Source organism: Accipiter gentilis, chromosome 9, assembly GCF_929443795.1.
Source record: "Accipiter gentilis chromosome 9, bAccGen1.1, whole genome shotgun sequence".
Taxonomy (NCBI): domain Eukaryota; kingdom Metazoa; phylum Chordata; class Aves; order Accipitriformes; family Accipitridae; genus Astur; species Astur gentilis.
In genome coordinates this window covers 26,975,852-27,003,188 of record NC_064888.1, presented here as the reverse complement: position 1 = coordinate 27,003,188, position 27,337 = coordinate 26,975,852, and the positions used below count along the sequence as shown (strand labels likewise).

At 36.3% G+C, this 27,337-nt stretch overlaps 1 protein-coding gene across 4 annotated transcripts in view; it reads right to left on the bottom strand.

The window, feature by feature from the left end:
• Positions 1-27,337, bottom strand: part of LOC126042813 (heparan sulfate glucosamine 3-O-sulfotransferase 1-like) — a 57,953-nt gene that overhangs the window by 19,015 nt on the left and 11,601 nt on the right. Inside the window, exons 2-3 of one of the 4 annotated variants that reach the window (XR_007507296.1) lie at positions 11,609-11,657; positions 10,271-10,373 (exon numbers count right to left, since the gene is read on the bottom strand). The exons of 2 other annotated variants lie outside the window; for them this stretch is intronic. The gene's annotated coding sequence lies outside the window, so the exon portion shown is untranslated. Of the gene's footprint in view, positions 1-10,270; positions 10,374-11,608; positions 11,658-27,337 lie in introns of those variants that run through there. One more of the 4 variants, XM_049810497.1, reaches the window with a different exon arrangement.

Here is a 27,337-nt window from a genome sequence, read left to right as displayed (position 1 = left end):
TCAGCTTGAGCTAGATGATTCACCTGGAACAGTTTCCTCTAATAGCTGATAATTGGAGCATTATGAAAAACTGCAAATATGATGCTATTAATATGTGGAATGAAATACAGGCACCAATTCTAGCTTCCTCTATAGGACAGGCACTTGCATATAAACATTTACAGACCTTTCCGTGCTAACACCTTGTTTGATCACTTCTCTGAGTTTTCTGTAGGCTTTTGAGTGAATCTACTACCTTGACCAGTCCACTGATGTCTGCAAATCCTGAATCAACAGCTTCCTCTGCTGTGCATGAAGAAAACAATTATCATGAGCATGAGCAATAATTCATATACATATCTAAATTCACTGCACATAGGATGCCCACACACTGTGTTGTTGGAAAATCCCTAACAATAACGTGTGAACTTCTGAATTTTGCATTCCAAATACTGACCAATGTGTTGCTATTTAGAGGCATTATTAAGACATAGCTGTCTAAATTGTATCCTGATTTATTTTTGTCATCCTGAGCTTTCCTTCTCTATCTCTACTTCCACTGGTTGTCTCCATCATGTATGGCATTGTGGTTATATTTTAGACTGCCAGCTTTGTGGCTGTATCATCACATTTAAAGCTTCAGACACCCCCCCCCCAACAATATGCATCAAACAAGTACTACTAAGCACAACATAAGAACTGAAAGAAAGCAAAAGGACTAATAGTCTGAGGTATTCCTACATCATTCAACAAAACAAAATAACAAATGACAAAATGCAATTTAGTCTTTCATTTCTGCTAACCAACTGTGAGATTTAAGATTGCACCCAAATTACAGGTAACTGCTGCATTTATGGGTTTAGCATGTCTTTAAATGATTTCATAGACAGCGGCATCCCCACATTCCCTTAGCTACCTCTGTAAAAGTAATATACATGTACTTAAAGGTTATTAGCAGTCTGTAGAAAAAAAGTACATTACTGTCCAAAAGAGTTCTGTTTTACAGAAGAATCAAGAAAGGAATAAAGTATGCTTCAGAGAATTAGTTAATATATGTCACAAGAACTCAATTGATGGTGGAGCACACCTATATGAGAGAGATATATACCCCCAACAATGGTGAGAAAACTAACAAAATGCTTGTTGTATCTGCCCATGCAACAAAATTCATACTGTATGAATTTAGAACATAAGTATATCCTAAAAAGAGAAAAGTTGAACAATTATTTCTTGGTGGTAGTCTTGTGTAGCAAGAGTAGTTCCAAGATCTCTCTTATCCATAAGCTACTTCAAAGATATGACATTATGGAAACTCCATTTTAAACATAAAAAGTCTTCAGCTGTCTCTCTAGGATCTGATGCCCATTGAACCTTCTCATTTTCTCACAGTCCTTTTGCAGTTCTGAAGAAAGAAGACATTTAATCCAACTTCTTAAACCTGCTCAACTTTAGTGCCATTTCTACCTTGAAATGCAAGATTTCAAGGATTTGTTTCTATTCCCATTCTAACAAAACCTGCCCAAACCAAATTAGTGTAAACTGATTCTTCTTTATATTGCAAATAAAATTACACCTGCACTGAACCTTTCTTCCCCCAAACCCCTGAAGCTTGTTTGCCATAACTAAGGACTTTACTATTTCTTTAACAAAGCTCTTATTTTTTTCTATGCAATGTAACTTTTTTTTTTTTTAATCTAATTGGTGGTACATTAGTAATTTTCTCCACTAGCAAATTTCACTAAATATTCCAAATAAAATATATGAACTAGAACAACTGAAATCAGTGAAATAAGCTGGTCAGTATACTGGTCATATGTAAAGTTTGCTTAAAATGGTCATGTATAAAATTTAAGTAGATCAATGCATACAGATTCAAGGTTCTTCAGAAAGTAAGAAAGTTAATAAAAATCACTGACTTTTTGTTTCTCGTTTCTTAAAACAGAAGAAAATAGTTTTTGATGCTATTAAAATGTTAGCAGTTTATGCCTTTGTCAAGAGTACTGCAATGTATTTAGGGTTCCACAGTGTTTAAAAAAGCATTAACATAATACTGACTTTAAAAAGAGAAAGAGTGCTTACCTGTTGACACATAACATTTTAAATGTGTACAGCTGTAACCCTTTTCAGCATGAGAAGATAAACATAAAAAGTCTCCAATGTAATACACATTTGAAGCGGAATCCACAAAAGACCATTTGGTAATTCACAACTTAGTTCTTGAAGATCAGTTGTCAGTACGTCGACTAACTTTTAGAACTACATTTTCACATTTTCTCTCTATTCAAGACATGACTGAAGAGAGATATCCAATAAAGCTCCTTCTTAGCCATGTTCTTGAATTTAAGCACACATTAGAATTCCTTGAGGTAAAAAAGTCATACTTAAGTCTAAAAATGTTTGCTTACATTATTTTGTTGTCCAAAGTTTCATCTCCTAACAAAGACAACCAAGCAGAATATGTATATAATTATTTCCATATCACGCTGCAATTTCAGCAATGTCTTCTTCTTCAGTTGACATATCTTCCACATCAAGTACTGGAATATTTTAACTAGACTGTTGTATCTGGCACTTGGACTTCACTTCAGCAAGTATAAACCTTTAGGCACATGTTAATAGCTCACTTTCAAAACCCATCAGAATTGCTCACACGTTCTTATTCAATACTTGATTAACTGTGACGAATGAACACCCAGAACCAAAAAGGCTCAAACTAGTCATGTTCTATAAAAATTAGATTCAGAAATATATACATAACAACATTTCAGGACTCCATAGAGATGGAAACATAGGGCAACTTTTTCAGGAACTTCCAGTATATTTTAATGTTTCAGTTCTAAATAGACAACCTTTAATATCAAAATCCAAGTTTTCACAAACGCAAGACTTCTACAAATACAGCCCATATTAACAAGAGCAGCCAGGTACAAATCACCTGATAATAACTACGCTAAACAGCTAAGAACACAGGCATATAAAATGAGTAAGTACTTCTAACAATATATGTTTAATATTTTTCAAGGCAATAGAAAATATTTTCTCATATTATTTTCTTTGAAAGTGAATATTTGCTTACGTGCTTACCATTATCAGAACTTATTATTTTAATATGTCTATCGGAATAATAAAGTTAATCATGCATGTAGATCTGAGGTAACAAACATCTTAAGTTACCTACATGTTACTAGTTTTTAATCTTACTGATGGAAAATGGTATGTAGTATGACAAATAAAAGGAAATGCTTTAGTCCCATGCTGCAGGGACTTTCACTGACCTCTTTATTCCTATACTAAATTGCTACTTCCTTTTTAATGAGTGTTCTATAAATGTAGTTGTTTGTATTCTGAATCTGAAAATATGGCAAAAATTTTGAAAAATGGGTCAGTTGCAAAACTTAAATACTTTCAGTCCATTGTTGTACAGTAGTATTTAAAGAGCATTCTCAACAACTAATGTTTAATAGTAGACATGTATTTTCATGACAGAAATATTAAATAATATCAAATACTACTAACTTAAAAAAATCAGAACTCAGTAATATTCTGGGGGAGTCCCATCATCCAAAATAATAAATGTCTTCAATTGACCAAAATCCAACAAACACTGACATGCATATGCACAGATACAAATTGTTAGTAGGCTTGAAAGATGACTTACGGTTAAGGCACACTTCAAGAGTCAAGATAGCAGAATTCTGTTCTACCAGTGAAAATACTGCTGTACTTTCACAAGAGGTTTAATTTCAGTTAACTCTAGCAAGCTTAGCCTAGTTTGGATGAAAGAAGCCACACTGTGTTTTTCATACCAACTAAGTTATGTTAATTGTAGTGACAACATATACTAGAGATCACTACTGCAAAGCCATATAAATGCCAAAGTTTTCAAATTGATGTTCCTTCTGCAGAAAACCAAAATGGAAGCATTTCAATGTTTAACAAAAATGGTATTTCATTAAAATATGTTTGATGGGCCTCAGTTAGGACACTAATATGGGCTCTGAGAGAACAGTCAAGTATCTGATTGAGAACTAATTTTCCATCATTAGATGTCACGTCCCATTTTCTCAGGACGATGACTCAGGTTTGCCAATTCCCAGGTCAGGATTAAGGTGAAATGACACCAGGGATCCTTTGACTCACAAAACTCAATTTTTATTTGCTCACAACAAGAATTGATTGGTATGCTCACAGCAGAAATTGGCATGAAACCATGTCAGTAAACTGTGTAACATGTGCTAACCATGCATCACCGAACATACACTACAGGCCTTGCTTATCTGGGAAGCAGTTCAGGGCAGACAGTAAGGTGAGCCCTGCTGTTGGATCAGGAGGTTCAGAGCAGACCCCCTTGCTTCCTAGACTCCTTCTCAGAGAGGAGCCTGGGGGTGGCTGAATCCGCTCTTAGTCCCAGACTTGGTCAACAGTTTATGTCTAAAGGGATGGGGTGTAGGCATTATGGAAAAGGAAAAGGGAGGGAGACAGAGAGAAGAGAAAAGAAATATTTTGCCGGTCCGGGGTCCAGCGTTGGTTCAGTCAGCCAAGGGGTCCGGTTCTGGTGGGCTTGCGCGCCCAGGACTTCAGTTTGTGTCCTTTTATCATCCTTGCCCCTCCTTCGGGCGGGCATTAGGCTAATTGGGTGTCATGAGCGGTTTTTGAGCCTTTGGGCTTGGGGGTCGTTTGGGGAGTAACTTCCCCTTCCCTGCATGGTGAGCTGTCCTGCTCAGCACATCAGAACAGCACATCAGAGCAGGGAGCCGTGCACCCTCCAGCACACCCTCCCCCTCCTGTTGCTGATGGGTGCTGATCAGCTTCTCTTCATCTGTAGTTCCTTGCTAGGCAGAGTTCCTTGTTATCCAGAGCTTGTCGTTAAGCAGAACTTGCCCCGCCACAGTGTTTGAGACATTAACTCCTTCAGTCTCTCACATTAGACCACAACACTTCAGGAATAATGCTTATATTTTCTCCTCCTTATCCGTCAGCTTTTCCATCCTTTTCTCAAAGAGAAACATCTTACAGAGTAGCATACCTTTTCAACTCCGGTTTAATTACCACCTGCCTTGGGTTTTCAGTTTTTGAGCTTGGGAAGTTGATAATAAACTGCAGACATAGCTGCATAGGCATAAACACTGTTGCTGCCATCTGCTGCCATCTATAGTTTTGAAGAGTCCTAAAGGTAATTGCACCACTCACTCCATCAACAGGACAAGGCATACAGTAAGAGGCTGCAAACATACGTTTTTAGGAACTTCACAGAAGAACAGTCCGAACGAGCATGTTACTTCTATTACCAATTAGTAAAGGCTAACAACTCTGCCAAATGTACCATCATTGTCTGGAAGAAATAAAAGCAATGTTCTTCAATAAATGTTATTCCTTTAAGCAGTGTACCTTTAGAATTCTAGCTCTTTCATCCACAGTTATAAATGCACAAATGGAAAATCTGCAGCACAAGACAATCTGCTGTGTAAAGCAGTACTTGTCATTGCAACTCTTTTACACTCCTTAAGATCATGCTGAACTTAATAGGACTTGTGAATCCTGAACACCCTGCATGGTTAGGAATTGGCACTAATTCACCTCTCCACTGTCAGTTCTAACATCCAAGTCTCCTCTCGGGCAATGCCACTCTTTCCTCCTCATAAATTTGTCATAAGAATACTTTGTCCTGTCTTTACAGATGCATTCTATTTAAAACATATTTTAATAAGAAAGGTTGATTTGGCAAACTTTCAAGTCTTGATCTATGCTGCCTTGCTTTTGTCTCTTCCTTGCACTCTGTTCTTTATCAGTCTCAAGGTAGATCTTAAAATGCAGCATCCGATTAAATGGTATTTCAAGTTTCTGTACTTAATTAGGAACCATTCTCCTTTCCTTCCTACTTACACACATAAATCCCCCAAGTTTAAGAAACAGAGTGGGATAAAACAGTACAAATAAACTTTCATAACTGAGTAACATTTATATGCATATATACAATATGTGGCATCACAATGCCACAGAATCACAGAGAACTGAGGTGGAAAGGATCTCAAGAGGTCACTTAGTCTGCCTGTCTGCCCCAAGGCAAGATCAACTATACTGAATCTATTCTTGACAGATGTTTGTATAACCTGATCTTAAAAAATTTCCAGTGATGGAAATTCCACAGCTTCCTTAGGCAATCTACAAAAATACAGTTACAAATTGCACCTATATTCAATGTAGCAAAAAGTTCTTACTGACAGAGGTCTGCAGGGTTAATCTTTTGCCAGTTTTAATGCACAATATGGCACTCTTGAATTCATACAGATAATAAGAATACACACATATCTCTGTGACAAGGCATACAAGATGTATGTTGGTTTTCAGTTTTATAAAAAGAGAAATTCTGCATAACTGATCATGAGTGCTCTTAAATTACTAAGACTTCATAATTAATCAAGGTACAAATACACTGCATTCTCCAATACAGTGTAATCTGTGTGCTAAATAAAATTATGTATCTTACTTTCATATTATTTTTGTACAGAAGGATTGAGATGCATTAATGTACAGACATTTATGTATACACACAACCCCCCCATGGGTGGGCTGTGATTTAATACAAATGTATAATGAAAGTATTCCCAGGGCCCTAGGTCCATTGAAGCCAAAGGATCCAATGATAAACAAATTAGCACCTTCACAAATGAGAATTCTGTGGTCAAGCCAGCTGGCTCTTGACACTTGTCTGCATTCTGACTTGCACCGAAGGGTCAATATAGCAGTTTATTCATGAGCATGATTTGGGAATCCCAGTTGCTTATAATTAGGATGTGGACCTAATTCTCTACTAACAACCTAACAGCAGGATTTTATTTGCAAAGGCATCAGTTCTTTCCAGAATTTAATACAGATTAACTAAGGCTTCTAACTTTTTTTTTCCTTTTTCTTTTTTTTCCTGCTTTATGAGAATAATTTTACTAGACTGATTAAAATTTTCATGGTGGTAGAGAGTGAAAGATCTTGCTGTTACAAGAAAAGGACTGCTTTAAGGCTTCAGTCCTGATACCTGGAAGAAAAAGGTACCAAAAATAGATCCAAAACTATTTTGAAAAGTGGAAAAATGAACAATCTCTTTTTTGCTTTTATATCCCCTAGAAAAAAGTTTTGAACTTGCTGAGTTAAATATTGACAACACTCTACCAGTAAGTGTGTGTGGGCTTTTTCAAACAGCTGGAACATTATCTATAGATTTTTGCAGGTTCACAAGCCCTGGGCTCACATTTCCAGTAAAAGCTGCTGTCTAATATACAAAGCTAAATGCCCCAGGGACATTGAAGTGAATATATTTTTCTGCTGTTTTAAGCACACCAGCAGTCATTTGTAGAGTTTACATGACTTTCTTGTCAATACCTGCTGGTCACAGTTGGTGAAGAAGCAGTCTCTCTTATGATCTGCTTGCTAATTAAGCATGGCAGTAGCCATTCAGAGTGAAATTTTCAACAACCTGACACACAAAAGGAAAGAATCACATGTATTCTCAGAAGGCCTCAATCTTTAAATCATTTGGATTCTGTAGTTACTGCAACTTAATACTATGCCAGATTAGCATGCAATTTTTCTGATAAACTATAACATACTGTATATAGGACAGATGCTTTAACCCTAATGTTGCACAACATAATTCTTTAAAAGAAGAAAAGTTAAACGGATTGGAAGCTATCACAATATAGGCCAAAACCCTGCATTGTCTTCTGCTTCTCCTCATTTTCTTCTGTGTTTCATAATCTACCCTCGTCTGTTGCCATCTTTCATTTATCATCATCCAACTGTACCTTATTTCTGTTGTCAGATCCTTTACTTGCAGGAGGATTGCAGAGTTTTCTCTTATGGTGCTTTTCTGCACATATAACATCCTAGAAAGTATCAGCAAAGCTATTTCATTGCCCTATTTTAAATTCTTTGTTTCTTGGCCTTCGAAAGCCAGTTGCTCCTCTGCTGAATGACTACCTTCTAACATCTTGTTTCCTCATGTTACTCCTCCTTCTTGGTTTCTATCCATCTGTTGTCTCAGTTCATGCTTAGATTATAAACTCTTGTAGGCAGAAGTCTTTGGCATTTGTACAGCCCCACCCAGTGGTCCTAGGCTTGAATTCCAAGACACATTGTAATACAGTAAAAAAAAATGCCACTAGTTTTCCTCCAACAGTTGAGATTTCACTATTTTGTTAAGCCCCTTCTGTGCAGGGAGGACAAACCTGGAGTGGCTGTTAACCAAATCTTACTACTAATTAAGAATAGGGTGTTTAATCTGAGTAGGTAATTAAATAGAATACATCAGTAAAAGTGAATCTTTTTTGAGAGAAGTCTTCAGATGGCAAAGGCATTAGTAGAACTACCAGAGGTGACTGAAAGGCCTCTTCCCCCTCAGAGCAAAAACCCACTTCACAAGGAACAGTATCACATCCAAGCATGTTTTTGATCATTTACAAGCCATGCTCAAATTCTTTACATAAAATATAATAGATGTTTCTTTGTACCTAGTTTGTGGTTGCAACTTTTAAGTTCCTGTCCACCTATGCCTTATATTCATCTTCTCCTCTGAAAATGGACATTTGACATAATTGTAAAAAAAAATGTACCTTTTGCAACTTTGGACAAGAAATATAGCAATAAAATATAATTTTCAAAATACCCTAAGGACAAGAATGCAATAGAAGATGCTGCTTGTAAAGGCAACTGGCACTAAAAAAGCTTAGAGAGTCTAGTACTTTAAAAAATCTGAAAAGTGGAGGACTTTCCCACATGTCTGGTAATAGAAATTAGACCTGAAACAGTAAGCTTCTAATAGCTACTGAATTGCCTTATCTACCTTAGTAAGGTAATAAAAGGATCCACAGTTGCTATTGGCAACAATGGGTCATGTTCCAAAAGGAGAGTGTTAGTGGGTGACAAGTCAATGCACACAGAGAAGACCTCAGTCCACCACAGCAGACTGTTTTTAAGAAGTAACTGTGGTGTGCCCCTTCCCACTATAAATAGTCTTGATTTTACTTTGGATATCGCAGGAGGTGAGGTAGCTCTCCTGCCCAGACACTGTCTAGTGCCATTAATGCATAAGTTCTATAATATACTTCTGCTGAGAAAAAGATCTGATATTGTTATTGTAAATCTGACTTTGAAGAAAATAATACTTTAAAAACTACATAGACTTTAATTTGAAGCCTAAGTAATTTTTTTTCCCATTAGTGACAAACTAAAGATCCCCTGACAGATAATAGAATAAAAAGACTTCAGGAAAAAATATTTAAGACTAACTTTTAAAGACTGGTATTCTTTCCCTACCCTTTGGCCATTTTTTTTAGTTTCTTAATAGTAAATGAGGTTGAGCTACTAAGCTGCCTGGAGAGAATACACAGTAGAGTTAAATAAAGAATCAAAATCCAGATACAGTGAAAAATACAATTAAAAAAAAAAATCTACAAAAACTTTTTAAGTCTTCCAAAGAGTTAGAAAGCCTTTAAATTTCAATTTGATGAAGTTGTACTAAAAGAGATCTCCCCCTGGTTCTGATAATTTTATTTCGCTTTTCCACTGTAAACTTTTTTCTTTTTTTTTTAAATACCTTGTCATTTCATTGTTATTTATTCTTTGAAATAAGAATTTCCTCTTGCACCTCTTGACTGAAATTTTGGTTGCACCTATAATGAAATATTTTCTGCTGTGGAATACTTGCAGCATGCTGCCAGTGATCACCCACGCTGAGAGTCAATCTTCAAAGTTTTCACCTGCCTGCAAGCAAAATAACTTGAAATGTCCACAGACAAGTTTCCTTGCTACTCCTTTCCCCCAAATATCTGCCACCTCAAAGGAAAACATGAGCAGAGAAATGAATGTTGGGGTAGGTGATCCAGAAGAGATCCAGAAATTGTCTTTTAAGATTAAAGAAATCAAATTCAAATAAACTGTCAGAGGGTAAATGGTCCTTTAAGAGGCTTACTTGAGGAGAATTACTTTTCAGAGCCCATCTGATACAAATTAATTTGTGTTAGAAGCCTGATACTCATCTCCATGAAATTCCTTCCTCTCTGTTCAAATCAGACTCTTATTAAACCCACTGAATAGCACAGTAAATGCAATAGTCTAATGAAATCTCTGGGACTTTCCTTACCCTGTAGTCCAGCTCTCAGAAATCAGAAGAATTTTATCTGGCCAGATGAGAACAGTAAAGGCCATGGTCCCTTTTAAGACATGTGTCATTCAGCTCTCCTCCTCCCATTGAGTATTTCCTCCTCCCATTGAGTATTTCCTCCTCTTGTGATCTTGGGATTCCACAGCAATTATCAAGAGATGAAGCTGAAGGAAATCTATTGCCTCCATGCATTTAAGACAGTGAGTCTCTCTGCCAGGACATGTGAGAGGGAAGGAGTAAGCTGCACAACAAAAGCAAGGGGATTATCAGCTTTGTCCCCTTGTGTTTAAAGCGCTGTCTGCTCTCTGTTTGAATGGTAGCAAGACTGCCACAAAGCCCCTATCAACTTGTAGTATTTATATATGTATTTTTAATAAGCGTTTGTAATAAATGGAAAATGGTAAAGTTCGACTAACAATTGCATTACAAGAGTTTCTAGTATAATGTGATTTCTGTTGTGATTATAAAGCTGGTACATATAGCACATGTCACATAATGGTCAGTTAATTAGTTTCTGAAGTAAAGCATGACTAACCAACATCAAATGGCATGTAAAATTATAACTATGCCATTTACTCTCCAAGAAGTATTTAGCTAATTTTATGCCCCATTTTTGGCTTAAAAAATTTTCTTAAATTAGAGTACTTTGTTGATTGTAACTGTTGTCCTCTGTGAAATTATGTTGAAACAGGTAAACATAAAATGACACAAAAATAAGCCAATTTCCATAAACCAAAGTATTCTGGCTGCATCCTGCTGAAAGGTTTAAAGATCCACCTAAACTACACCACACACAAAAGTAAGATAGGAAATGTTACAGCAAGCAATGCTGTCAAACAGTAGCCTCACATGAAATCCTCCATCAGAGAACAAAGAAAAAAAAGCCTTGGAGCTCCTTGCAACATCAACTGCCACTTACTAAATATCAGTATATTACTAACCATGTTTTTAAAAAATATGTCAGTAAAAAAAGGTCACAAGAAAGCCACCAGGTAAATTTAACTTTTTTTTTTTTCTGTTTGAGACTGTTGCACAAAGGAATGTTAACTCTGTGCAAAAATCCAACACCTTTTTACAAGGATGTAAGAAGCACAGAGTGTTTCGCATAAAGATAGTTTTGCCCTGAGTAAGAACTTTCTGGCATAAAACTAAATTAAAAAGAACAGATGGTTGCAGGAACATAGTAAAAAAAAAAAAAAAAAAAAAGAAGAAAAGAAGAAACAGATATCAAAGCATCACCTTCTCCTTCCCTAAATTTTCTCTGAAAGAAGTAGAACAGGAAGCTTTAAGAAGTTTAGATCATCTAATCCCCATAAGATTCAGTCAAAAAACTAATATACCAAACACTTAATTTATAAAGAAGTGCCAGATGCTCAACATGGGCTAATCTGGACACTGCTAAATGGTCTAAAAAGTCTTTACTGGAAGTTACTATTTAACATAGAATTCATCAAACACAGTTTGGTTAAGTCTTACCTTGTTCTCTACCTGCCCTGAAGACATGGCATTGCTGGTATTCATTTACCTATGAACATTTAAAAAAAAAAATGGAAAAAAATACTGGTAGGTAAAAACCAAGAAGTATTAATAGTGTGCATAAAAGGAAATGTATTTTTTTAAAAAATATAAAATTCCTCACTTTCAGTCATTTTCAGTCATTTCAGTTGTTTTTGTATAGCTCTCAGACAGCATTATCTCTGGAGAGAGCATGGGATTACACTTCCAGTCTACATCTAGGCTTGTTGAAAACCGACATCTACTAGCATAAAATACAGTTTATAAACAAAACAGCCCCCTAAGAGTTAATGTAAGAGCTACAATCATAGCAACATTAGCAGATATACATGAAGTTGCCATGTATGCTCACATCAAGCTGCAAAGTGCACCAACAACAGCTTCAATGCACCCTCCATTAGAGTTACTACACGTGTGAACTCATTACTGCATGCACAGGAAGTCTGCTCCCTTGGGTGAGCGAACTGTATTTACATCTTTATAATCTATATAAAAGCTTAATGACTTCTGTAGCCTATGTTTGGACACAGGGATTTACTTGATTTGACCTCAGTCCAGGATGAGATGAGGTATACCTATCCATGGATACTGTGAATATTTCCCATTAAAACTGACACATTTGGAAGTAGAGCATGGAAAAGTCATCAAATGTCAAGACATTTGAGCAAAGAGATAGATTAAGGAAAGAAGTTAGGTCTGGCTTGAATCTTTTATTTGTATTTAAATGTGCACAGATTCTTTTCTGCAGTTAAACAATGATTTTTTTTCATATGCACAGTCTGATCATGAAAGTTATGCTTAGTATTCTGCAGTAAAACAACATTTTAAGGAAGTTATAAGAATATCAATTTCATTCTAGTCTTTGATGCTCTTAGAAACAATTATAAAGCAGCAAGAATTTTAGGAAACAACTGTTAGTATTTAATTTTAATCAGAGATCAAAGTTACGAGAAGTGTTGAAAGCATCAGAAGTTTCTCAGAACAGCTCAAAACCCTTTTCATCTGACTAATTAAAAGTACAGTTACCTATAATTTTAACAATGTAAAATATGGATAACTGCAGTAATAATGACTATAACATATAATCTATTCTGTGGCACATCTTCAGGGCTTCAAAATAACAAATGAGTTACAGCTGTGAGGTAGGATGCTATTAAAAATATTAACCCGTGATACTTCTTAGAATCTATAGTAACTATTAAGAGCTTTTTTGTGCTACAGCAGTATCTGTACAGGTCACCATAGATGGGAGGAAACTAAAAAAAAAGAAAACTTGAAGATTGGGATTGAAGAATGTGCAATTAAAGCATACTTGGTATAATTTCATGTCTCAAATATTTCATCTTCTAGCTAGCCCTGCACTAAGCCATTGCAAAATACTTGAGTCTGTAGTAAAAGTGATATATTCATCAAGATTAATCAACTATATTTTAATTTGAAAGTTGGTAAGTGAAGGTATATATAAAAATACAAATAAAAGATTATTGTGGCGTATCTGGAGGGTAGCCTTGTTTATTGAAACAATATGCACTGTTCTTTACCACAGCTGATGCTACTAAATTACTTTAGTAGTAAAGTTTCTATTCAGAATTAGTTACTTGCCTGAAGTTATTAACCGTTGTCTTTGTGTGTGTATCATGTTTCAAAACAAATCACTACGTGAAGCAGCTCAGAATACTCTGATGTGCTTGTAACACCTTTAATGTAGCTTGTTTTTCTGAATATATTAAGGAAGAAAAATAAAAATTTCAATAAAATCACATCATTTTTAATCTATATTTATCAGACAGGGAAAAGAGCCTAACTACATTACATTTAGGCTATTAAAAGGTGCATAACAGGAAGTTTATGTATTTATTTACTTGTAGAACTGGTAGGGATCACTGTCTGTCACAATTACAGCCACAGCATTTCATTCCCAACTAGACTTTACCAGTGTCTGTTAGCCCACAGCATGGATTGTGGGATTCATTCGTATCAAACTGATGAATCTCATTGTGCCATGTCAGTTTTCAGTACCACCAACTGCTCAAGCACATAAACATCAGCAACTAGCAGGTGCTCTGCAATACTGTATGCTATAATTCAGATCTGTGCCCTACACTGTCCTTCCTGATTTTCATTTTAAGAAATGCATTTTCAGTTTCATTGCTGTGTTACCTATTAACAAATGCTAAAAAGGTGCTGCCTGAAGCTGTATGCAGTGTTCCAAAAGGATAAGCTAAGGAAAAGAGGGGCAAACTAAAAACTAGTAAATATAAAATGTAAAAAAAAATTTTTTACAACCTATTAGAAACAGAAGGCAATCTGGTAAAATTTTAGACAATGACAACAGGAAGTAGCATATATTGTAATATTGTATATTTTACTCCATTTTCCTGAAAACAAATCCTAAAATTTAAAAATAAATTATGACATCTGGAGAGAGTTTAAATGGGTTATTTTTAAAGTGATAGATGAGATAGGATTAAAGCATTCTTTAAAACAGAGTTGCAGGTATAATAGTAATTAATCAGGATAGTAAGAGACAGGGAAAACTGTGAATTAATGATTTTTCAACTTGGGAAATTTTTGTTGTTGTTTCTAAAAATATTTTTACAAAACAGAATTGAAAGATGTGAATGGTGCTTCTATGACAGTGGCTTTGGGGGCAGAGACAGTATCTTTTTCTCCTCTCTGAAGAAACAATTAGAATAATCACATTTCAAAAAACATTTTAGAAACCTAAAAATTCAAGTTTAGGTTAAAGACATTTCCTCAAGAACATCTACCTCTCTATACACCTATCTCTAAACCTCAGTACATGGATTTGCATTTGCAGTTAATTTTCTGGGAAATGCATCAAAACCAAAAAGCCTGAATAAAACCTCATTTACATTTACATTTCATGGACAGGATATCAAAGCTTTAAAACTTAATAAATGAAATGGTCAGCAAGTGATTTCCTAGAAAAGCTTATCAATACAGGAAAACACCTTACCTAACACAGTCATCATAGATAAAGAATAAGAGAACAACAATGAAAATTCACTTTCACCTAAAAATATGTTTCTAAAATCCAAAGGCAATCTTCTTCTATCTCAGAGCACTATTATCTCTTTCATGGCTAAAAGAGGAAATTTGTCAGTACCAGAAATGCTTTTGAGCCAGATTTGTTCTTATTCAAAGATGGTTTATACTACTTTTTTTTTTTTGCAAAAACACCTTTATCAAATCACTCCCCTACAGATAGATTCTGATGCCTCTGTAAGCAACTAAACCCCCAAAGTTAGACCCTTCTAACCATGAGTTTCATACCTGAAATATAATCTAGGCTGTTGATACATGTAAACACCTCATTTTGAGAAGTTCCAGTAAAACGGAAGGGTAGTATTACAGAGATAGTTTCTCTAAGCAGTGGACTTAGCTTTGTGCACAACTGTAAAAAAAATTAATTTTGGAAGATGTCGCTTACTCCCAGTCAAGACAATGTGAAGTTGACCCAGATATCCTTGGGTGCTAAACATACACAGGAGTTCATCTCAAAAAAACCTCCACACCAAAAAAACCCTAAAGAATATTATGGCTACTGAGAGGTTTTGAATCTATGTAAAAGATTTGGCAAAACAGCCTACTGCCATGGGAGCTGTCAACATTACTGTTTTGGCAGGGGAGGGCTATATGACAAGCATACTAAATTCTTTGGGTTTTGTTACCCAAGGAGAAAATGAAAACCATAACAGAGATACAATTCTTAATGGTACCAGTAGATTAGCTGTCACTTTTCTAGCCAAATAATCAAGGATTAGAGGTTTAGCTTCTGAAGGAAAGTTTTTGTTTCTAGTTTTCACTATTCCCACAAAATAAATTCCTCATAAAACCCTGCCATCCAATCTACTGGAGACATATTTCCTAATGTGAAAGTAGAAGCCTGACAATCTTTGTGTGAAAACTTACATGGCAGACATGCTATAATAGGAAAATCTCAGTGTAAGGTTTCCTCTCTGCTGACTCTGCATTTATATTGATTTGCTTAGTTTCCCTAGGATTACTTCACAGGCGGGGAAGTGATCTCCAGGCAGAGAAAGGCTGGTCTCAAAAAGTATTTCTTACACAAAGCTTTGCCTTAGGATGTGTCACTAGTGACATGCAACATATTTTTCATATATATATATATATATCTATCAATTAGCCAGATGATAATATGGAATGGCTGCAGGTTAAAGAAAAAAAAAAGAAGAAGAAAAGAAGTATTCACACTGATTATCTCCTTCCATTTTCATCTGTTAAAACATTTTAGACTTGTTAGATGATAATAGCTAAGATCACCTCTTTGGGTAGCACAGGGTTGAAAAATTTTCAATCTCATACTCAAAAGTTCTATCTACTAGGATAAGAGGCAGGAACACTTGACCTGTCTTCAACCAAATCTGTGAGAGGAAAAAAAAGACATTTAAAAAAGCAACTTCCCCCCCAACAACAACAACAACAAAACCCAAACACCAAAAGCAGAAGCACCATCTATTGAAAACTGCTTTCCTTCCCAGGTTCTAGGAGGGCAGAGAGCTCCTTTGTAAGGAGGAGACAGGTATAGATGGGGATAGAAGGAATGTTCTCTTCTCCCTAGTTCCATAATTTAATTGAAGAGTTGTTCTTTAGGTACTTAAGTTTGCATGAAATGAGGATCTTCTGTGTAATCAATGCAGATGGGTGTTCCTATCTTAGTTGAATCAGACTCTGAAGCCACCACTGCCTATGGAGAGCCTAGACTCCTACTTTTAGCTTTATTAGGTGCCAAAGGTGTAGGGCACAAAGAGGGATGTTTGTGTAATCACATGATGGAACAAATTATGTCTGACTAGTTGGCCTCAGCATTCTGAATTCTAATGGATCAGCATTACCTAAATATGGCCCTTGGCATCATCAGCTCCAAATGATTCTAGCATGAGATACAACTCCCCAAGATTACTTTCCCAAATAAGCTTTGAGACATACAGAAACAACCCATACCTTAACAGTCTTCAGTTCACCTCTGAGGTACTGAAGGATTTCTAGCAGCCCAGAAAGTGAACCGTACCAGCAGGCCAAGGGAGGTGATTCCCCCCTCTACTCTGGTCTGGTGAGACCCCACCTGGAGTATAGTGACCTGCTCTGGAGTCCTTAGTACAGGAAAGACATGGACCTGTTGGAGCGGGTCCAGAGGAGGGCCACAAAAATTATCAGAGGGATGGAATACCTCTTCTGTGAGGAAAGGCTGAGAGAGTTGGGGTTGCTCAGCCTGGAGAAAAGAAGGCTCTGGGGAGACCTTATTGTGGCCTTTCAGTACTTAAAGGGGGCTATAAGAAAGATGGGGACAGACTTTTTTAGTAGGGCCTGTTGTGATAGGACAAGGGGTAATGGTTTTAAACTAAAAGAGAGTAGATTTAGACTAGATATAAGAAAGAAATTTTTTACAATGAGGGTGGTGAAACAGTGGAACATATTGCCCAGGTGGTAGATGTCCCATCCCTGGAAACATTCAAGGTTAGTCTGGACAGGGCTCTAATCAACATGAACTAGTTGAAGATGTCCCTGCTCATTGCAGGGGGGTTGGACTGAATGACTTTTAAAGGTCCCTTCCAACCCAAACTACTCTATGATTCTATGATTTAAGATACCAGTCCTATTTCATTAAGGCAGCAAAAAGTTGATTATTCTTCTGAATCCTACCTTGGGTCCAGAAATCCCAGCCTACTGTTGTTGCTGCCAAGACTTCCTAGTGTTGCCTGCATCTCAGGCAACTATTTGTGTCTCTTGCAACATCACTGTGTTTCCCACTCTGAAAAGCACTACTTCATTTTAGTCAATTATTATCTTGAGTTCTCTGTCACTCTCCTGTATCACAGGAAATTTTCTTCCTAAGCTTCTGATTGAGTTGCTTAGGTTGACAAGATCATTAGGATTTGTGCCAATGATCTTGGGTCTGGTAGTAATGTCAGGATTTTGCCCAAGACCCTAATCTCAATCTATGATCTGACCAAAGACTCTCTGAGCAATGGCAAAATAGGCTTTTCCAATTGACATAAGCAACAAACTCTTCTTTTTTGAGTGCAAGCAACACTGGACATGAATAATAAAGCATAAGTTGATTAAATTTCTGTATAAGATGTCCACAATGAATTCTGATGATCGAGTGAATTAAGAAACACCTAAAATCAGGAAATGCAGTAGAAACATTTTTTGGGGAAAAAAAAGACTAATTTCTGTACACCTTACTTCCTGCAGGCATCTTCTGCTTGTGTACAGAGTGAAACAGTACAAACATCTTCCCTGTGGTCAGAAGTTTTAATTCTGATGCTTACTTTTACACTGTAGTTTTTTTCCTTTACATCTCATGCTTTGTGTTGTGCAGGAGTCTAACACAGGTGACAGATTCTGTGCTTGAGTTCTGGCTGATCAAAGCAGCATGGAAGGATGGTGTATGCACAACAAAAGCACTGGCTCCAGTCAGACCATCTTCCGGAAATTTTCCTTCTAGATGAATTAGTGCATTAGTGCTGAATCACAGTAGTAATAGCAGCACAGAATGTTGATACTTCAGGATACACGCTTGCCTGCAAATAAAGGACTTAAAACACCATCTTAGAAATGTTTGGCAATCCCTCAATACACACTACTTTTGCAATTTAGTAATTAATCTGTAATTCTGAATATCTTCAGTTACAAGCCTTATATCTTAGAACACTTCTAAAAATCTGAGTGCATTTTCAAATTACTTTATTCTGTGGAAAATTTAGCTCAGGCTAAAACTGAATAGTTATCTTAAAAAAAAGAAAAGTCTGTTTTGATTTGTACACCTAACAGAATAAACTTCTACTTGCCGTACTTGCCTTATAAAATCTGACAGATATGTAATCAAAAAACAAGAATAATTTTTGGTTATATGATGACTCAGAATACTTTACCTTTTTTCCTACTGGAACAATAGGAACTGATTGGAGACATAACCAACAGGTTTTACTGAAATGCTTAACTTTACTGAAGTAATTAGACCTAGTGCATTCACAGAAGGAAACAAGAACATCAAGATCTTTTACTCGCGTTTCAACAGATACATGCTTCAAAATAAAAGGCAATTAATTAAGAACATATGGTTTAAAAAATCATTTTCATCCAACAGTATTTTAGCTATTGTTCAGTTGGCTTCCAATAACTTGCTTCTCATCTCTATCATCATGTAAAACTTACTTATCTTTATGAGATTTGAGATATTTCCAAATAATAAAAAAACCAAACCCAACCCCAAAACCTCCCACTCTAGACCTCCCTCACAGTAAAAAACTGTTTTTTGTTCAGATGGAATTCATGTGTTTCAATTTATGCCCATTGTCTCTTATTTTGCCACTGGGCACCACTGAGAAGAGTATGGGTTCATCTTTGCACTCTCCAATGAGATATTTATGAACTCTGATAAGGTCTCCCCAAGCCTTCTGTTCAAGCACCCATATCTGTGACAGAGAAGATTAGACACATAGGATGAATTGCCTCCAATACTTTTTTGGTATCAGAACCACAAAAAAGAAAGCCAGTCTTCTAAGTGAGACAGAGTACTTAAACATCTATAATGTTACTATTAACAACAAAGGAGCTTGCCTACAAGGAGGTCATCACAACAGTGGAGCCAGGCTCTTCATAGCGTTGCATGGTGGGAGGACACAAGATAACAGATGTAAGCTGAAATATGAGAGATTCTGACTGCATATAAGGAAAAGTCTTTTTATGATCAGGACAGTCAGACATTGGAACAGGTTGCCCCAAGAGGTAGTACAGTCTCTGTCCTCAGACATTTTCAAGACCAAACTGGGAAAACCCTGAGTACCCTGGCTGGACTTCAACACTGACCCTGTTTTGAGCCGAGGGCTGGACCAAGATAACCTCCTGAGGTCTCTTCCAACCTGAATTATTGTACAAGCCTATAATCTATGACAGAAGTATTCACAATTTATTTTTAAGGAACTGAATAAGGTCTAAGCTAGCTCTACTGCTATTAAACAAAAAAAAATCCAACCAGAACACCCAATATCTATGTTATGGAAATACACACAGTATGACCACAACGCACTCCTATAAGAACTGTATGGGAATAGGAAAAAGGGTCTTACAGTAGAGGTAAGATAAATAGATGTTAAATGCTAATTCTGTAATAAGTTCCAAGTACCCACACATACAGTAAGAGTCAAAATGGTACAGGAAACAACATTTTTAGTAGACGCACATCGTTATCTTGCACATTACCTATGCTGTAGATTACAGACTCTCCTATTTTTAAGCCAGCTTAGATAAAAGATCATATTACCCACAGCTTCAAAATTATCTACGTTTATAGAACAACATAAAAAACCAACATCCCATTCTGGAAGAATTAATCTCTTCCCAGTTTCAACATGACTAAGATTTTTTTTTTTGACAATATAGTTCTTGTTACTGAGCAGTTGTGTAACCAGTCATATGTAAGAGGCACATTCAGTCCTTTCCCATCCAATACCTAGGCTGGCTTCTCTGACATTTCAATGGAAGCAGGTGCAAGTCTTTCAAAAGTGAGTTAGAGTGCACTCTGCAGATTTAATAACTGCTTCCCCAATGGACTAAAGTGCTGCTGGTGCTCTAAAAAAATAAATGAGAAAACTGAAGTTCTCTAGAGATCCCTTGGGACAATTACTCAGATCAGAGATGGAATGCTTCAAAGCATGATGAACTTTTTTCCATTCTTATCTTGGTTATTTCAGCAGGGAAAGAGTTGGTTCTTGCTAAAAGTGGGATCAGCTCGACTACAGCTGACCTAAACAGCTACACAAAATTACAGTGTTCTCAAGGTTTCTTCTGATTAAGGAAAGAAATAGATGATAGAACTTGGTTCTGATGCAATCTTGCTTATTTACAGAGAGTGTTTAAGTTCCACTTTTCTTAGCATGACAAATCACAAGTAGGCAATTGTTTTCTCTTCCTTACTACTCATCTTCATCTACCATTCCATCTAAAGAGCTCTCACAAAGCAGTGTCTGAATTCACACTTTTCGTTTATGCCAAGTCATTTATGCAAGGTCATGAGCATTTGGCTCATTTTCACCTTTGTGTCATTTCCTTATTTCTCCTAAGAATTATTCAGCAAAACCCCTCAGCTACATCTACTGTTACTTTACTGAGTGACATACCTTTGGTTTTGTGCTTTTTAAATGAAAGGCAGTGGCTCACCAGCCTCAGTTAGCATTGTTACAAATAGTGTTTAAATTAGTCTGTCATCCTACCTAAGTGTGAAAAATAGTGACCCCATGCTTCTTCAGGGAAGAATTCAAACAGTATACACCCTTAAATACTAAAGTGCTTTTACGATTTTCCTGATTGTCCACTTATGCAGCTACTCTCAACTACTGTGATTGTAGTACCCAAGAATTGCACTAAATTACTGGATCCGTTTCTGCTTTTTACTCTAAAGGTGCAAGCAACGAAAACTATAACCACTCTTCTGTGACACTTCTGTTATATGGAATTGTTCCTTTGTTAGCTTTCCAAAGAGATATTTTTTTCCTTCAGTGGGAGCCTACTCTTACTGTCAACAAATTCAAACAAAACATACAATAAAGGAATAGGGGTCCTTTCTAGAGAGACAAGAACTAGCTAATACAATCCTGTGCTGTGCTATGCTAATACTCTACTCTCACATTAATCTTTCTGACAAATAGAGAGGAAGGACAGCATATACACCAAGATGATATATAAAAACCTAAACCCAAAGGTTTCAATTTAAGAACTAGAATGTCAGGGTGACGTTTAGGGCATGCAGTCTGTCTTCCATGAAAAAAACATTCACCATTGTTGTCACCAAGAAAAAAACAAAAAGGGGGGAGGGATAAAAGGGAAATGGCTATTTTATTTAAAAGCAAATAGCAAGAATTTCAAGCTGAACAGATGTTACTTCTTTACACTAGCCTCAGAAATGACTGAACACAGAATTCATTTAAGATGACCACAAATGAAGAACAGGGAAAAAGATGAGCATCTGCCACAGCCAAACCCCCACCACTTTCTAATGTGAAAGAACTGACTATGGGGGGCATGCAAGATTAACTTCACAAAGTTAATTTTGGGTGTCTCGGATTTTATAATGCCAGAGTTAAAACTGCTCCTTTGCACCATGGACATTTTACAATTTCTTTTTTTCACCCTACACTATCCTCAAAGTAAGACAGTCAGGGTAGGCAGACAGCATATATTTAAACTAGAATTTGGCCAAGGTTCTGGGACTAAAACCTTGGCTTAAGGCTCCCTCCTTCCTCCTGACTTCTAACACTGGTTCAACATCAGCACTACAGCATTATCACATTCTTACAGCATCTATGTTTTTCTCCAGGAATTGGCTATCACTGCTAGAGACTGTTAATTTCTAACCTCAGCTATCTGTCGACACATGGCTGCAGATGGATTTCAGACACCAATTATATGGATGATAAAACACTAGCTTTCCACAACAAGGCTCTACAGTTGAGCCCTTACACACACAGCTGCTAGCCAACTCTTGATTCACTGCAGAAAGCTCAGCTTTTTCACTGACAGCCAATCTGAGCCCCATCTTTTTGATTCACCAATAATATCAAGCCCAGTAGATGCAAAACAGACTCTCAGTTCTTGTGTTTTGGGCACCAAATGCGGAATCTGGTGAAGGGCAAAGAAGGCCATACTTAGAAATGGAGTGCAATGTACAATCACTTTTTGGTCTGTAAGAAAGAGAGGCGGGCAGGAAAATGGATGCCACTGGGCTCTGTAGGCAAAAACAGTCTTCTTTTATATTGGTGTCATATGGAGAAACCGGATTACCACATAATAACAAGTCCAATGAGCACAGTCTATGAGAGTAGGATAGCACCTAATTCATCACTGGATTAATCCCAGACATTTCTCTTACCTAGACTCCATTAAAACATGGACATCTATCTTTCCACCCTATTGTTCAACATGTTTCATACTCTTTGCTCCCCCCAGAAAGAACAGTACATCAAATTTTTTATTGTATTCCATTTACTCTCTACTATTGTCTTCAAAATAACAGTTTCAGATGCAGCAGGTTAAGTCTGCTGTTTGGCAAGAAGGTACAACAGTATTTTTAACCTGTCTGCATTTTCACTGGGAGATAATGTGAATCTATGACTTGAGCACACAAAGTAACTATTCTCAGACAAACGCACACAGATAGGATTTGAGGTCACATCAATATAAGAAAACTCAGGAATATTAAACCAAATGAAATGCAAAATATATTGATCCATGTGTACACATATTTCTTAAGAAATAAAATGGCCATTCAGTGAATACACTGAATGGAGACAAGGAAGAAGTGTTATGTACCTATTGACTTAATATGATATAAATAAAAATGTTTAGTTCAGTTTAACTTTGAATGCTCCCATGTATATACGAGTTAACAAACATGACTTCAATTTATTTATGCATATAACTCTCACTTTTCTTTTTCCCCAGCTACAGAACAGCTGTACTGAAACAGTGCTTTATACAGCAGGTATTCTTCTAACAGGTCTTTCTATCCCTCTGCTGATCAGCACACTCCAAGATTTTTCCATTCAGTAGATACCCTCCATTTTAATCTTGCCCCAGAGTAATATTACATATCTGCATTTAACTACATCTGACAGTCATTTGCCTGAATACTTTTAACTAATCTAAGTTCTTTTGTACAAAATATGACTGTATTGTTTTTCCCAATTTAGCATAATTTGCAAAGTAGGAAGCTTTTATTTCAATATCACAATCCAAATATCACCTAACAGTAATTAACAGTTTTCCCTATGCCAGCTCCTTAAAACATTCTTAAACTGAAAAAAATACATTTCAATATATCGCCTTTCTTCTGCTGAGGTCCCTTTCAAAATTTGATATGCCATGGGCTTTTTTTAAAAAAATGTTTGTCTCACTTAACTATTAATCAAATATACAGAATGTACTCCAATATTAAACAAACACCACATTCAAAAGTACACAATGCAAGCTCAATTTAAGCAACTGTAACTTCAACCACATACAGCTCTACGGATTTCAGCAGAACTAATGTTATGTCTGCAAGTACTTGTCCTAAAGTATCTGGTGAAATCTGACAATTAAAACCCACTGTGTTTCAATTACTAATGTAAAGAAGGTCTATTACCTGACTTTGGTGAAAAACAAGAGGAAAAACATCATTGGAGTAATTTATTCTGTTTACTTAGAAGCAAGTCTATGAAAAAGCATTGTGAACATATATTAAAGTACATTAATATATAGGACTAGATTCTTTAAGCATGAAGTCAGAATTTGAAAAATTGACTCCTTTAAAATCAATGTAAATTTCAGAAACATTAAATATTAGTTTTCCATAAATAGTTTTTTTTAAAATATACCATTTGGTAGAACAAAACTGAGAGCATCCAAAGTTACTAGCCAGTTCTGAGACTGCGCTGGTAGTAGCACCGTTGGACACTCAAATCTGTTCTTTACTTCACTCAAGTGTACTCTACTAAATAGACAGCTTTGTTGCCATCTAAATACTTCCCAGGTCTGTTCCCCAAATAGCACGTTACAGCAAATCAGGTGATTTCCAGCTCTTGCATTGCAACCCCATTTGTCCAAGGAACTTAAGGAACCAGACACCACACAGCCTTCTTTCTCTCTTGGATGCTTTTGGCACACATTAGCACAGCTCTCCTAGCTTCTTGGGTAATGTCAATGACACCATTCTTCTCCAACTCCCACCGAAGGCATTCAGGAGACAATGGGAAGCCAAGAACAACTGTATTGCCTGGAGGGATCTGAACATAAACCTTCCACTATACCTGCCCATCCATCTTCAGATGCTGGAGGAACATCAGGAAAACAAGGTCCATTCCTCACTTATTTTGGGAAAATATTTCACTTCGTAGGCATTAACTAACTAACCCAAGATCAAAGGTGAAATTGTCTCTGAGGCAACTGCCCTTAAAGACAGCAAGATCTGTGGTGCAGTCCACTTCTTCAGGGGACGGATATGGGCACTATGGCTGTATTCTCCATCTCGTTAATATTTAAAATAATAAGTTTCAGTGTAAAGGTCCAAATCCAACATTCTACCACAAAACATTCTATGAACTGTGTGGATACTCTCCCAGCAGGTAGAAGATGTGGATTCAAAAGCACATAGGAGACAATCCAGGTTTCAAATCCTGAATGAGTCCTGTGCTTGCATATGCTGTGCTACTAAATTATATATCACTGTCATAGCCAGTAGCTACTACCCAGAAGTGAATGATAACACTGAACATAGTTTCAGAAAAAAATGAACTACAGGCATCTATATCTTTTGGCACACAGTTACTTCCAAAATTGTTTACTTTAAGATTGACAAAAATGTCCCAAATTCAAAGTTCATTTACATCTAAAGGTGGTCAACCAAAGATTTGTTCACCAAGAAATACGATGCTATACTGCTATACTCTACAGTTTCTCTTGCACCATAGTAAAGACAAGTTTCTCAACATTAAATTAAAAAAAAAAATAAAAAAAAGTACCCAGTGCAATGTATAAGCAAATTGTGGCAAGACAAAGCCCTGATTCTACCTAATTTACTGCAATACAGATACCAGGTGGGCACCCAAACCACTGAATTATTGATTTTGTCAAAATACAGGTGAACAGGCAGAGTGTTGGCAAACTGGTGTCATCTACTGAGAAACATTTCAGAAGAAATTTCCATCCCAAGCAGCACTAATCAAAACCTGCAGTTCAACAGGATTTGAGGTTTCATTTCAGAACTCATAAAACCAGATCTGGCAGACTTGAAGATGGTGGAGAATGACAAGCAGAGAGCAAAAACAGAACTGGAAAGCAAGTGTGAGGATAATAAAATTTTAAAAAATTAAAACAAAAAACCCACCAAGCCCGCTCCCCGCCCCGCCAAACCCACAAAAAAACCCAGAGAAGCCAGAAAAATAAAGCAGAAATATGCATTAAGGAAACACAAAGAACTTAAAATCTGAAAAAATAGACTGTATAAAAAGAAGTCTGCACTAGATATTGATTACACTTAACAACAAACAACAGGAAACAGCAAATGAACAAGAAATCAGAACTAATAAGAAACATAAAAACTGAAACTAAAAAGAAAATGTGACTAAATTACACTGAATGTTCCTCCCTCTTCAGCACAGAATAAAGCATCTTCTAAAACAAAAAGACCTGCATTATATATTAAAGTAAGGAAGAAGAACCTTATCATTAGCAAAGAAGTGGGTGGGACCTTCTGCTGTACCTGTCTGAATAACGCTGAATGGGCCTTAGAAAGGATTGTCTAGTTATTTGGGGGGAAAACCACTTATAGCCCTTCCCATCTCACTCAGACTTCCTAAACGCATTCCTTTGACATAAAATAAAAAGGTACCAATTCATAAAATTTCAAATAGGCAAAATGTTTTCCTTATGTCCTTACAAATTAGATTGCAATATTCAATATTCACTTTTCAGAGCCACCCCACATTAAACAGCTAAGTAGGTATTTACTCAGCATCAAAATTAGAATAAGTTAGACATCAAGAGGTCAAGATAGAGGTATTTTACACTTGGATACTTAGCTAACTGGAAGGTAGAATTTGTGTTCTGAGGAATTCTGAAGCTTCAGTAGTACAAGAAATTATTCCACTTAAGAATCAAAATTTCTTAGATAATTTGGAGAAGGGGAAAGAAGTTTTCCCCAAGCTCTTTGTTAAAAGAGATTTTCCATCAAGTTAGGTGAAACAAACTCCCCTAGCTATACAGACTTCCTGCTGCCAGCATGGTAAGTGCTGCCTTACAACTGGGATTCCTGGGACCTGTAGTTCCCTTAAAGTCAGTTAGGAGTAGGAAAGACATTAATTCTATTAGACAGAATTAATACTTTCTCAGGAAATAGTAAGCTGAAGTAGTGTGTCAACAGATACATCCCCTCCAAAAGTTTCTGACCAACCCTACACTGACACCTTAGATTCCTTCATGCGTCATGTAAGTACATTTTTAAGTGGTAAAAACAAGCTCAGCTCAATTACACACTGCAGTAGGTTTAAACCACTGTACATGAGGTATACTATTCAGTGAAGACCCATATTGTACATCTCATTCAATACCTACAAAACAAAAACTTAATTCTAAGTCTTACCCAAAGCTTCCTATATAACAACTCACTGTGTATGCTTTGGTTGCTCCATCTCTTTAAAAAAATAAGATTATAATAAGATTGTAAAAATAAACATTGTTATAATCTTATTATCCTCATTAAAATCTAGAAATGAAAAATTATAAAGTATCTGGCTATTATTAACTGTACACAATGAACACATTTCATGGGACCAGGACCAACAGCACATGACTGCACAATCAGAGAATGGGTCAAAATACTAATGCATATATAATAAGCTATATGCAGAGACAATTGGTATTTTTTGATTCATAATTTTTAAAAATTACTCAGCAATCCCAAAATTCTTCTTTCTCTGAACCTTTTAACCAAGGAATCTTTTATAGATAAATGCAAAATCACCTCCATCAAAACAAGTACTTGCAATTTAAGACCTAGAAAGTTATTTCCTTCCTCACATATATATACACAAATGATTATTTCCATTTAATAAATAAGAATACCTTAGGATCACAAAAGTAAATTAGAAACAGCAGAGCAGCCCA